The following is a 14,132-nucleotide window of genomic DNA, read 5'->3' as shown; positions in this document are numbered from 1 at the left end:
TCAATATAGTCACATTTTACAATGAAGATCCGTTAGGTAATGTTAACTAATATGGTCACAAGTTTTAATGAAATTTTGTTAGTTAATGTTTATAACTATGGTCAGACTTTAAAATAAAGTTCCGTTAGTTAATGTTAACTGATATGGTCACACTTTACAATAAAGTTTTATTAGGTAATGTTAACTGATTTGGTCGCTTTTTACAATAAAAGTGATATTATTTATTGTTAAGCGTTATGATCACATTTTACAATGAAGTTCCATTAGTTAATGTTAACTAATATGGTCACACTTTTAAATAAAGTTTTATGAGTTGATGTTAACAGATATGGTCATGTTTTATAATAAATGTTTCGTTAGTTAATCTTAACCGATATGGTCACACTTTACAATAAAGTTCCGTTAGCTGATATTAACTGATATGGTCACACTTTACAATAAAGTTCCGTTAGCTGATATTAACCGATATGGTCACACTTTACAATAAAGTTCCGTTAGCTGATATTAACCGATATGGTCACACTTTACAATAAAGTTTCGTTAGCTGATATTAACCGATATAATCACACTTTACAATAAAGTTCCGTTAGCTGATGTTAACCGATATGGTCACACTTTACAATAAAGTTCCGTTAGCTGATGTTAACCGATATGGTCACACTTTACAATAAAGTTCCGTTAGCTGATGTTAACCGATATGGTCACACTTTACAATAAAGTTCCGTTAGCTGATATTAACCGATATGGTCACACTTTACAATAAAGTTCCGTTAGCTGATATTAACCGATATGGTCACACTTTACAATAAAGTTCCGTTAGCTGATGTTAACCGATATGGTCATACTTTATAATAAAGTTCTGTTAGCTGATGTTAACCGATATGGTCACACTTTACAATAAAGTTTTACTAGTTGATGTTAACAGATATGGTCATGTTTTATAATAAATGTTTCGTTAGTTAATCTTAACCGATGTGGTCACACTTTTTAATATGGTTCCAGTAGATAATGTTAACCGATGTGATCAAATTTGAAAATAAATTTCCATTAGTTAATGTTAACCGGTATGGTCACACTTTACAATAAGGTTTTGTTAATTAATGTTACCTGATATGGTCACACATTACAGTAAAAGTTCTGTTAGTGAATGTTAACCAATATGATCACTTTACAATAAAAGTTCCGTTAGCTGATGTTAACCGATATGGTCACACTTTACAATAAAGTTCCGTTAGCTGATATTAACCGATATGGTCACACTTTACAATAAAGTTCCGTTAGCTGATATTAACCGATATAATCACACTTTACAATAAAGTTCCGTTAGCTGATGTTAACCGATATGGTCACACTTTATAATAAAGTTTCGTTAGCTGATATTAACCGATATAATCACACTTTACAATAAAGTTCCGTTAGCTGATGTTAACCGATATGGTCACACTTTACAATAAAGTTCCGTTAGCTGATGTTAACCGATATGGTCACACTTTACAATAAAGTTCCGTTAGCTGATATTAACCGATATGGTCACACTTTACAATAAAGTTCCGTTAGCTGATATTAACCGATATGGTCACACTTTACAATAAAGTTCCGTTAGCTGATGTTAACCGATATGGTCATACTTTATAATAAAGTTCTGTTAGCTGATGTTAACCGATATGGTCACACTTTACAATAAAGTTTTACTAGTTGATGTTAACAGATATGGTCATGTTTTATAATAAATGTTTCGTTAGTTAATCTTAACCGATGTGGTCACACTTTTTAATATGGTTCCAGTAGATAATGTTAACCGATGTGATCAAATTTGAAAATAAATTTCCATTAGTTAATGTTAACCGGTATGGTCACACTTTACAATAAGGTTTTGTTAATTAATGTTACCTGATATGGTCACACATTACAGTAAAAGTTCTGTTAGTGAATGTTAACCAATATGATCACTTTACAATAAAAGTTCCGTTAGTTAATGTTTACTGATATGGTCACACTTTACAATAAATGTTCTGTTAGTTAATGTTAACCAAAATGGTCACATTTTACATAAAATTTATGTTATTAAATGTTAACCGATATGGTCACACATTACAATTAAAGTTCCGTTAGTTAATTTCAACCGATATGGTCACACTTTACAATAAAAGTTCCGTTAGTTCATTTTAACCGATATGGTCACACTATACAATAAAAGTTCTGTTAGTTAATTTTAACCGACATGATCACACTTTACAATAAAAGTTCTGTTAGTTAATTTTAACCGACATGGTCACACTTTACAATAAAAGTTCCGTTAGTTCATTTTAACCGATATGGTCACACTATACAATAAAAGTTCTGTTAGTTAATTTTAACCGACATGATCACACTTTACAATAAAAGTTCCTATAGTTAATTTTAACCGACATGATCACACTTTACAATAAAAGTTCCTATAGTTAATTTTAACCGACATGATCACACCTTACAATAAATGTTCTGTTAGTTCATTTTAACCGATATGATCACACTTTACAATAAAAGTTCTGTTAGTTAATTTTAACCGACATGATCACACTTTACAATAAAAGTTCCGTTAGTTAATTTTAACCGATATGGTCACACTTTACAATAAAAGTTCCTATAGTTAATTTTAACCGATATGGTCACACTTTACAATAAAAGTTCTGTTAGTTAATTTTAACCGATATGGTCACACTTTACAATAAAAGTTCTGTTAGTTAATTTTAACCGATATGGTCACACTTTACAATAAAAGTTCCATTAGTTAATGTTAACCGATATGGTCACACTTTACAATAAATGTTCTGTTAATGTTAACCGATATGGTAACATTTTTTAATAAATTCCCATTAGTTGATGTTAACTGATATGGTTACACTTTACAATATGGGGGATGATGTTAGTTAATGTACTTACTAACATGATCAAACAACGAATGATACATTTATTGCAGTATTTATTCATCTCAGTATATGGTAATAAAGTCAATCATTGTTGATTCATGTTAACTTACGGTGCCTTCACTAATGTTAACAAACATGAATTTGGATTTTAACAATACATCAGCAAAATAAGTACAAGATTTGTTTGTTATTAGTTCATTTTAGTAAATACATTAGGTTATGAAATCATGTTATTAAGCCTGACCATATATATATATATACAGTTGAAGTCAGAATTATTAGCCCCCTTCAAATTCTTTTCTTATTTTTTTAATATTTTCCAAATGATGTTTAACAGAGCAAGGAAATTTTCACAGTATGTCGGATAATATTTTTTCTTCTTATTTGTTTTATTTCGGCTAGAAAAAAAGTAGTTATTAATTTTTTAAACACCATTTTAGGGACAATATTATTAGCCCCTTTTAGCTATATTTTTTCACGATAATCTACAAAACAAACCATCATTATACAATAACTTGCCTAATTACCCTAACTTGCCTAGTTACCCTAATTAACCCAGTTAAGCCTTTAAATGTCACTTTAAGCTGTATAGAAGTGTCTTGAAAAATATCTAAAAAAATATATCCATTAAACAGAAATTGAGGAAAAAATAAATAAGCGGTCTAATAATTCAGGGGGGGCTAATAATTCTGACTTCAACTGTATATTTTTTTTATTATCAACATCGTCTATTAAAATTCATAGAAATACAAACAGACTCAAATGATAGATAAGATGGTGGACTTTAAATGGTAGTAAATTGACAGCATTTGATGAGAAATGTTTTTAGTATTTAGATCTCAGTACGTTTGATCTCTCCTAAGACTTAAAATAGATATACAGTTAAAGTCAAAATTATTAGCCCCCTTTGAATTTTTTTCTTTTTTAAATATTTCCCAAATGATGTTTAACAGAGCAAGGAAATGTTCACAGTATGTCTGATAATATTTTTTCTTGTGAAGAAAGTCTGATTTGTGTGATTTCGGCTAGAATAAAAGCAGTTTTAAATTTTTTAAACACCATTTTAAGGTTCAATTATTAGCCCCTTTAAGCGATTGTTTTTCAATAGTCTACAGAACAAACCATCGATTTTGATAGTAGGAATAACAAATATTATGGAAGTCAGTGGTTTCCAACATTTTACAGAATATCATCTTTTGTGTTCAACAGAAGAAAGAAACTCAAAGGTTTGGAGCAAATTAATAAACAATGAAAGATATTTCAGTTTGGTGTGAATCTCTTTAATTTTTTTTTATTATAAACTTTTAAATTTACAGATTCGTCTTAAGGCTTACTCACTTTTTAAAGTAAAAAGCAATCATTTCTCTTTAAAGTGTAATGCACAAGCAGTTTTCTTTAGCTGCAAAATATAGTTTTGAATGCTTTTTTGCATTGGATTCTCAGTTTATTTAATTGAATTATGCCTTTAAATACCATCTTTTAGAAACAAACGAGCATTTGAATAGTCTCATTTGTGATCTTCCTCTCCTGCGTGTTTAAATATTGAACGTTAGAGCGGATGAATAAAAGAGTGGTTTAAACACTTCCTGCTTCATGCTGTCTCAGCAGAAACGCTCGTCAAGTGAACCAACCACTACAGTTATTAGAGCGATAATCGCGGGCACATTTGCTGTTCAAACCCATCATGATTTCAGCTTCAGCTTTGAATTGTTTACGGATCACAATATGTGACACACTGTAAAAAGTGTCTTATGTTGCCAGAAATCAGGATTTAGTGATGCCAGAGGAATTTTTGTAAGCACCATTGTGTAATCAACATATTTATTGATCATTTCTTTTGGCAATATTACATTTTTGTATTTATAAAGTTGGAAATGGTGTTGAATGGTTTAAAAGTAACTTTTTTTTCTAAAAAAAAAATGTGTTAATCTTGCATTATTCTGTTACCCGGGGCCGGATTAAGAACACATCGGGCCCTGGGGCTAAAGCAAATCCAAGACACTTCTATACAGCTTAAAGTGACACTTAAAGGCTTTACTAGGTTAATTAGGATAACTACGTTAATTAGGATAACTACGTTAATTAGGATAACTAGGCAGGTTAGGGTAATTAAGGGTAATTTGTTGAAAAAAATCTTCTCTCTGTTAAACAGAAATTGGGGGGAAAATAAACGAGGGGCAAATAATTCTGACTTCAACTCTAGATATTTTTTTGTTCTGTATATGTTGGTAGTCCTGTCACGATAGTCAGTATATTGACTTAATGCGCAATATATGAAAATGAGGGCTGTTAATGTTGCTGCGATATATTGTCTATATTATCTAAAAAAAGTTTAAGATGATGATGACGGGCTCATTGTGGAAACGACGTTTCTGGAGACCGCGGAATACGTCCCGGCGGGTACGTACGGCTGCAGTTTTTGTTTTCGTGAATCCGCGAGACGCCGCTGTTGCGCGCTTTTTCGCTCCTCAGACGCTCTCTCGCGAGCGCGGGAGACCGCTGTCCGACTGACTGGATGATTGTCTGCGCGACCGGTCAATCCTTCCCCGAACCCAACCAATTTTACCAATTGACCCACCCGCCCGCTCGCTTCCCTTAACCCGACCAACAGTTCACAAAAGCCGTCCAAAAAAACAAAAGCCCTGATTTTTTTTTTATTCCACCGCGTTTTCGGATTTCGCCGCGTTCTCGCCCTGTCACGAAACTTGTTCACTTAATTTTTGGGATTCTGTTTTTGTTATACTTGATTGCTGGAGCTGCTCTTCCCCGAACTCGAAACTGGTCGCCGTGGTCGACCCCTCTCCGCATTTCGAGCCTGCCGACGTACACGCTGAGCTGAGTGGACAAACGGGTTGCAGCAGGGAAGCCCTCCACAAGGAGGTAAGGCAAGCGTGAAAGGGAACGGCGTCACACCACCCCGCAGCGTTCGCTTGAAAAAATAAGCGCGGTCGTACGTACCCCCAGGGACGTATTCCGCTGTCTCCAAAAACGTTCGCGGGACTACATTTTCAGAATGAGCTTGGGTTGGATAAACAAGTCGCAAGTTATTGTATAACGATGGTTTGTTCTGTAGACTATCGGAAAACAATATAGCTTAAAGGGGCTAATAATATTGACCTTAAAATGGTGTTTAAAAAATTCAAAACGCTTTTATTCTAGCCGAAATAAAACAAATAAGACTTTCTCCAGAAGAAAAAATATCATCAGACATACTGTGAACATTTCCTGAATCTGTTCAACATCATTTGGGAAATATAAAAAAAAAAAGAGAAAGAAATTCAAAGGGGGTGAATAATTCTGGCTTCTACTGTATACAGTTATATATACATAGCGCAAAAAGGGGGTATGCAGTATATGCGGCGCATAGGGGCGCCACACATGGGGGGGGGGGGGGGGGGGGGGGGGATGCGCCATTGTGCCAAAACTATTTTTTAAACTATACATATTATTATACATATTAAACAAAATAAATACATATTTTTGGTTAAAAATGTTTTTCCTGCATTATATATATATATATATATATATATATATATATATATATATATATATATATATATATATATATATATATATATATATATAAAATATATAATCATTTGGTGAGGAAAATGGAATGGGGTATATGCCGAAGCATGCTAATAGGACTTTTAATTTGCCAGTAACCTGGGTTAAGCGCTTCCGGCGAATTGAATGCCAATGCAAAATCGGTGCGTTTAAGGTCTGTTTTCTTTAAAAATCAGCGATCTCCACTAGCTAAGTGATATGCGATTTAAAGTGGGTCTCAGATTGTACAAGAAGCACTGCATTAAACTACATTCCCCCCATATATCTTTATGATATGAGCATTTATTTTACCCCAGTATATTCAATGGCGCTTCTGCGTTAGCCTGCCGATTCTGACGGGCGCGTGCGAGTAAACGGCTTTTTGTCTCGTTTTACGCTTGAGCAACTAAAAAAATGCTAACGTTTATTTAACTGAATGTATTTTAATGACATTACAACATTGATGCTGAATAAGGAACCGTATAAAATGGAAAAAAGTTCACAATAACTGCTCACCGGAAGTGTATCAGCATGGGAACAGCCTCATGTAATTATACTTTTACTACTTCATACTATTTCAGTTGCGTTCAGAACATTGACATGTTGATGAGGAAATTAATATGGGGGGGGCGCAAAACTTGAGTTGCGCCCCTGTATATATATATATATATATATATATATGTATGTACAGTATATATATATATATATATATATATATATATATATATATATATATATATATATATATATATGTACAGTATATATATATATATATATATATATATATATATATATATATGTACAGTGTATATATATATATATATATATATATATATATATATATATATATATGTATGTACAGTATATATATATATATATATATATATATATATATATATATATATATATATATATATATATATATGTACAGTATATGTATATATATATATATATATGTATATATATATATATATATATATATATATATATATGTGTATATATATATATATATATATATATATATATATATATATATATATATATATATATATATATATATATATATATATATTACTGTTATTGTTATTATCATTATTAATATTAATAATTTACTAATTCATATTATTATTAAATTGTACACCATTTGATTCATATTTATTTACTTATTATATAATTTTTTCTATTTTATTAAAATTGGCCTGCAAGTTTACAAAGTTAATATAATATGAACTTTAAAGTTCTAACTGGCTGCAAAAATCAGCAAAACAAAAAGCATTTGCAACACTTCCTAAATCAGCCAGAGTTGACTGTGCCGAATATAGTGGCCCACATATGTCTTAAGATAACTGGGCCACATTTGCACCTACACGTGTGGAGCCACTTTAGGTTCATTAACGTTCAACACCCAGACGATACGCACTGTTTTAGTAATTGTGAGAAAGACTCGAGCAGAAGCAGACACACAGGATATGAGGCAGCGAGAGAAAGAGTCATTGCTGAACGGATGTGTTGTGGCAGAGGAAGCTGCATGGTTTCCTCTGGCGGTTTTAGCTCTTTAAAGGGATCAGCGCTGCCATCTTGGTCACACCTGACCCTGCGCTCTGATTGGTGGACAGTTGCTCTTGATGTTTCAAAGCGGTCTTAAGTCAGGAGGTGACCTCGCAGCCTGTCCTCAGAGCACCCGCTCTCGCTCTGATGGACTGAAGGGCTTAAGGAATAATTAGCATGCTAAGCTGTGAGCCGCTCGCAATGACAGAGGCTGAAGCGTTAGCTTTGTGATGCTGCGTACGCTCGGGAAAATGACTTTTGCCGCATGTTTAAACTTCTGAGTCAAAACAACACCACTTAAATGTGTAAAAACAATTAAGTTAACTTGACAACATGAAGGAATTGTGTTGAGTTTTTTAGATGTAGGACTGGAGAGCTGTAACTCTGATCCACCTTCACAAAAAAAAATAGGCCGTAGTGTATGTGTGTGAACGTGAGAGTGTATGGGTGTTTCCCAGTGCTGGGTTGCAGCTAGAGGGGCATCCGCTGTGTAAAACATATGCTGGATAAGTTGGCGGTTCATTCCGCTGTGGCAACCCCTGATGAATAAAGGGACGAAGCCGAGAAGAAAATGAATGAATGTTTAGTGACTGTCTTCAGAATCTATTTTAGCTGGTCGAAAGTCTCTTCACTTCCTGTTTGCGTTTATATCAACGCAGTCTCACGGCAATTCGTAACTTTTTGACTTAGTGGCTAATTAATAGGAATTCGTTCGATCTTATTCGTACAATTTAGTATGATAAATATGTAAATGTGTGATAAATATTTATAAATATGTGCAAAAACAACAACCTTTGCTATTTTAAGCAAGCACAATGAGAGAGTAATACTAGTTTGCTCAGTTTTGTTACGTTATTTTCTTAGTTCATTGTGATGAAGTGAGCAGATTTTAAATGTCCTTTTCTTTTTTAATCATGTTTGTAATCAACCTGTAAAAAAGATGACAAAAAACACACTTTAGAGCCATTTATTTATTGATGGGGTTTTCATTTATTGATTTATTCATTAATTTATTGTTGTTTTATTATTATTACTATTATTACTATTATTATTTTTTATTACTATTATTATTTCTATTAATATTATTATTACTATTATTATTATTATTATGTTTATTATTATTATTATTAATATTACTATTATTATTGTTATTATTATTACTACTACTATTGTTATTATTTTTATTATTATTACTGTTATTATTATTGTTATTTTTTATTACTATTATTATTATTATTATGTATTTCTACTATTATTATTTTTATTACTGTTATATTATTATTATTATTATTATTATTGTTATTATTATTTCTACTATTATTATTACTATTAATATTAATACTATTATTATTACTATTATTATTTTTTATTATTATTACAACTTTTATTACTATTATTATTGTTGTTGTTGTTGTTGTTATTATTATTACTATTATTACTACTACTACTGCTATTATTATTACTATTATTATTATTTATTACTATTATTATTATTACAGTTATTATTATATTATTACTTTTATTTTTTATTTTATTACTGTTATTATTATTATAATTATTATTATTATTATTTATTATTATTATTTTTATTACTATCATTATTACAATTATTATTATTATTACTATTATTATTTTTATTACTATAATTATTATTATTATTATTATTATTATTATTATTATTATTATTACTAGTATTATTATTTTACTATTATTTTTACTATTATTATTATCATTATTACTATTATTAGTATTATTATTTTTACTATTACCATCATTAGTACTATTGTTATTACTATTATTATTATATGTTTTATTATTACTATTATAATTATTGCTATTATTATTATTATTATTATCATTATTATTATGATTACTAATATTATTAATATTATTGTTACTATTATTATTAATATTGTTATTATTGCTATTATAATTATTCCTATTATTATTATTATTATTACTAGTATTATAATTATTATTACTAATATTATTGTTGTTATCACTATTATTATTATTATTATTATTATTAATATTACTATTAAAATATTTTCACTATTATAATTATAATATTATTGATATTATTGTTATTATTATTATTATTATTATTATTATTATTATTATTATTATTACTACTATTACTCTTATTATTACTATTGTTATTATTAGTGTTATCACTATTATTATTATTATTATTAATGTTACTATTAAAATATTTTTACTATTATAATTATAAGATTATTATTATTATTATTACTCTTATTATTACTATTGTTATTATTATTGTTATCACTATTATTATTATTATTATTATTATTATCACTATTATTAATATTATTATTATTATTATTATTATTATTATTTCCTTTATTTACTTTTTTTAGCCAGGAGATCACATTAAGACAGACAGAGATCTCTTCTTCCAGTGAGACCTGGTCAAGGAGATTTAAGATTTCAGATTTAAATGTTTTAATTCAACCCTTATAATAAATGTATTATTAACCATAGATATTTATTTTATCAAAGGAAAACAAAACCATCATACGACGTAAAACAATGATAAAATCCCATTCCCGGAAAAAAAAAAGTGATGCGTAATTTTCTTCTGTAAGAACTAATAGCGAGTGACAGCATGATCTCTCTCGTCTCTCTCTCTGCAGGCCGAGAGTTGTTATCAACTCATTTTATCATCTCAGCAAAACACACACACACTTTTAGTGGTCATCCTCAGCTTAAGCAAAACACCGCTCCTCACGTCAACGGAAACCACTTTTACTGACAAAACCACCATATTTCAACATAACACAGTCATTTACCCCCCTTTCTAATCTTGCTCAATTCTGATTGGTCAAACATGGCGCATTCTTAAAGAGACAGTTCACCTGAAAAAGAAAATGTAAGCTTTATTTAGAAGATATTTTGAAGAATGTTGAAACCATTGACTTCAATAATAGAAAAAAAAACAGGTACTACGTTAATGAATGGTTGCCAGTTCTTGAAAATATCTTCCTTTGTGTTCATCAGAAGCGGAAACAGCTTCAGAACAAGAATTTTCATCTTTGGGTGAACGATTGATTTAATTTACTAGCATGTGCATTCAATCTGAGTTGAATGGGTCAATCAGGACATTTCTAACCATCACACTCACTCAAATCTAGATTATTTAATAGGATTTCTGAAGTGCCATAATGAGAGCAGACGCACAGTAGGTGTGAATCGAGACTGGCGATCAGCTGAGATGCTGTTACAAAAATCCCGAAACCACACCAGAGCGCAATAACGGAAATTAAGTGTTGAGATACAAACTTAAGGGGTTAGTTCACACAAAAATGACAATTTCCTGTTAATTTACTATAGATGTAGGTGCCTTTTTTTCCTCAGTTGAACAACATTTCGAGCCGAATCCGTGGTTCTTGAATGATGACAGGCTTTTTATGTTAAAAATAAATGCATATTAATGAGTCCAAATCAATAGTCGTGGCTTCTGATGACACACTGAGGTCTTATGAAGCAAATCGGTCACTCTGTGTAAGAAGCTGAACCTTATTTACAATATTACTAGCTTTAATCCACAGCCTGGTCTGCCAGGTATCACGTGTGAACAGATGCGCACGTTTGAATGTAGTCCTGTCTCTTTGAGGACCAAGGCGCGAGGGCTTGTGGCGCAATCCCCAACATCTATCAACAAACTGCAGAACTTTTCAGTGTGTTTCGTCTTCTGAGGCGCAAGTCGTTTATTAAATAAGAAAAAAGGCCCACAGTGGCTTCTTCTTCTGTGTACACTGTTGTTATTACTGTTATTATTATTGTTATTTTTTATTGCTATTATTATTATTATTATTATTATTATTATTATTATTATTATGTATTACTATTATTATTATTTTTATTACTGTTATGTTATTATTATTAGTACTACTACTATTATTATTACTATTATTATTATTATTATTATTATTACTACTACTGTTATTATATTATTATTATTATTATCACTACCATTATTATTACTACTATTATTATTATGTATTACTATTATTATTATTTTTATTATTATTACTACTATTATTATTATTATATATTGCTATTATTATTATTTTTATAACTGTTATATTATTATTATAATAATTATTATTATTATTATTATTATTATTACTACTATTATTATTACTACTATTATTATTATTTTTATTATTATTACTACTATTATTATTACTACTATTATTATTATTTTTATTATTATTACTACTATTATTATTACTACTATTATTATTATTATGTATTACTATTATTATTATTCTTATTATTTTTACTGTTATTATAATATTATTATTATTACTACGATTATTATTACTACTATTATTATTATTATTATTGTTACTATTATTATTACTTTTATTATTATTATTGTTATTATTATTATTATTACTACTACTATTATTATTACTATTATTATTATTTTATTTATTATTATTACTACTGTTATTACTATTAATATTATTACTATTATTATTACTACTACTACTATTGTTCTATTATTACTATTATTATTATTATTATTATTATTATTATTTTTATTATTACTATTATTATTATTACTACTACTATTATTATTATTATTATTATTTATTACTATTATTACTACTACTACTACTGCTATTATTATTATTATTTATTACTATTATTATTATTACTGTTATTATATTATTACTTTTATTATTGTTATTATTTTATTACTGTTATTATTATTGTTATTATTATAATAATAATTATTATTATTACTATTATTATTTTTATTACTACTACTATTGTTATTATTACTATTATTATTATTACTATCATTATTACATTATTATTATTATTATTAGTAGTAGTAGTATTTTACTATTATATTCACTATTATTATTATTATTATTATCATTATTACTATTATTTTTACTATTATTATTATTATTATTATCATTATTACTATTGTTTTTGCTATTATTATGATTACTATTACTATTTCTAAGTCGTTTATTAAAAAAGAAAAAGGGCCCACAGTGGCTTCTCCTACTGTGTACACTGTTGTGTGCTCAAAGATGCTCTTCTGCAGACCTCGGTTGCAGCGAGTGCTTCTTTGAGTTGCTGTTGCCTTTCTATCAGCTGGAACCAGTCTGGCCATTCTCCTCTGACCTCTGACATCGACAAGGCATTCGCGCCCACAGAACTGCCGCTCACTGGAGATTTCCTCTTTTTCAGGCCATTCTCTGTAAACCCTAGAGAGGGTTGTGCGTGAAGATCCCAGCAGTTTCTGAAATACTCAGATCAGCCCGTCTGGCACCAACAACCGTGCCACGTTCAAAGTCACTTAAATCTTCCTCCCCATTCCGATGCTCGGTTTGAACTGCAGCAGATCGTCTTGGTCATGTCTACACGCCTAAATGCATTGAGTCGCTGCCATGTGATTGGCTGATTAGAAATTTGCGTTAACAAGCAGTTGGACAGGTGTACCTAATAAAGTGGCTGGTTAGTTTAAGTCTAAATCTTTAGCTAATGGCTGATTTTTTTCCAGCATTCTTCTGTTTATCTTCTTTTGTCTTTGGAGGTTTGGAAAACAATAACAAAATGTTCATTTTTGAGTGAACTATCTTCTTAAAAAACTACTTTGTAGGTGATATTCTAGTAATAAAAACCATTTAGCAATATACATATATATTAAATACATTGCGTTATCTTGAACTTTGGTGGATCAAGCGGTATCGTTTTCATCATGTTTTCTACGTATACTAAATGGGTCACTGGACCGAGCTGAGCTCAACCGCTGAGTCTGAGTGTAGGAGTATCAGCTATTGGCGGTTTATGGGGAAACTGTTAGATGAGGAAGTGTTGTGCCGTTCTCGCAGTGTGACGAAACGTCCTGCAGTTAACTGTTGACACAAATAGCTGAGAGAAAGACATCAGAAACTCAGCGGAAGAGCCACCGTCCACCCCTGTCAGCCAAAAGCAGCACACTGAGACTGAACCTACACTTCAGACTCTTGTCAGATCAAGCTTATTCGAGATTCATTTGCCCTTCAGTATTGCTCTGAAGTCTTCCTCTTTGTTAGTTTCATTGGTGATTTTGTTAGTTTTAGTTTAATTTGTGTGTGA

The 14,132-nt window shown here is 29.9% G+C and overlaps 2 protein-coding genes across 5 annotated transcripts in view; one reads left to right on the top strand and one right to left on the bottom strand.

The window, feature by feature from the left end:
• Window positions 1–14,132, bottom strand: part of rab3ip (RAB3A interacting protein (rabin3)) — an 847,807-nt gene that overhangs the window by 513,953 nt on the left and 319,722 nt on the right. The gene's annotated exons all lie outside the window — the stretch shown is intronic.
• The window catches only part of ptprr (protein tyrosine phosphatase receptor type R), a 75,095-nt gene that overhangs the window by 23,540 nt on the left and 37,423 nt on the right, over window positions 1–14,132 (top strand). The gene's annotated exons all lie outside the window — the stretch shown is intronic.

The sequence above is a fragment of the Danio rerio genome, chromosome 4 (assembly GCF_049306965.1).
Source record: "Danio rerio strain Tuebingen ecotype United States chromosome 4, GRCz12tu, whole genome shotgun sequence".
NCBI classification, from domain to species: Eukaryota; Metazoa; Chordata; class Actinopteri; order Cypriniformes; family Danionidae; genus Danio; species Danio rerio.
This window is presented reverse-complemented; position numbering and strand designations above follow the sequence as displayed.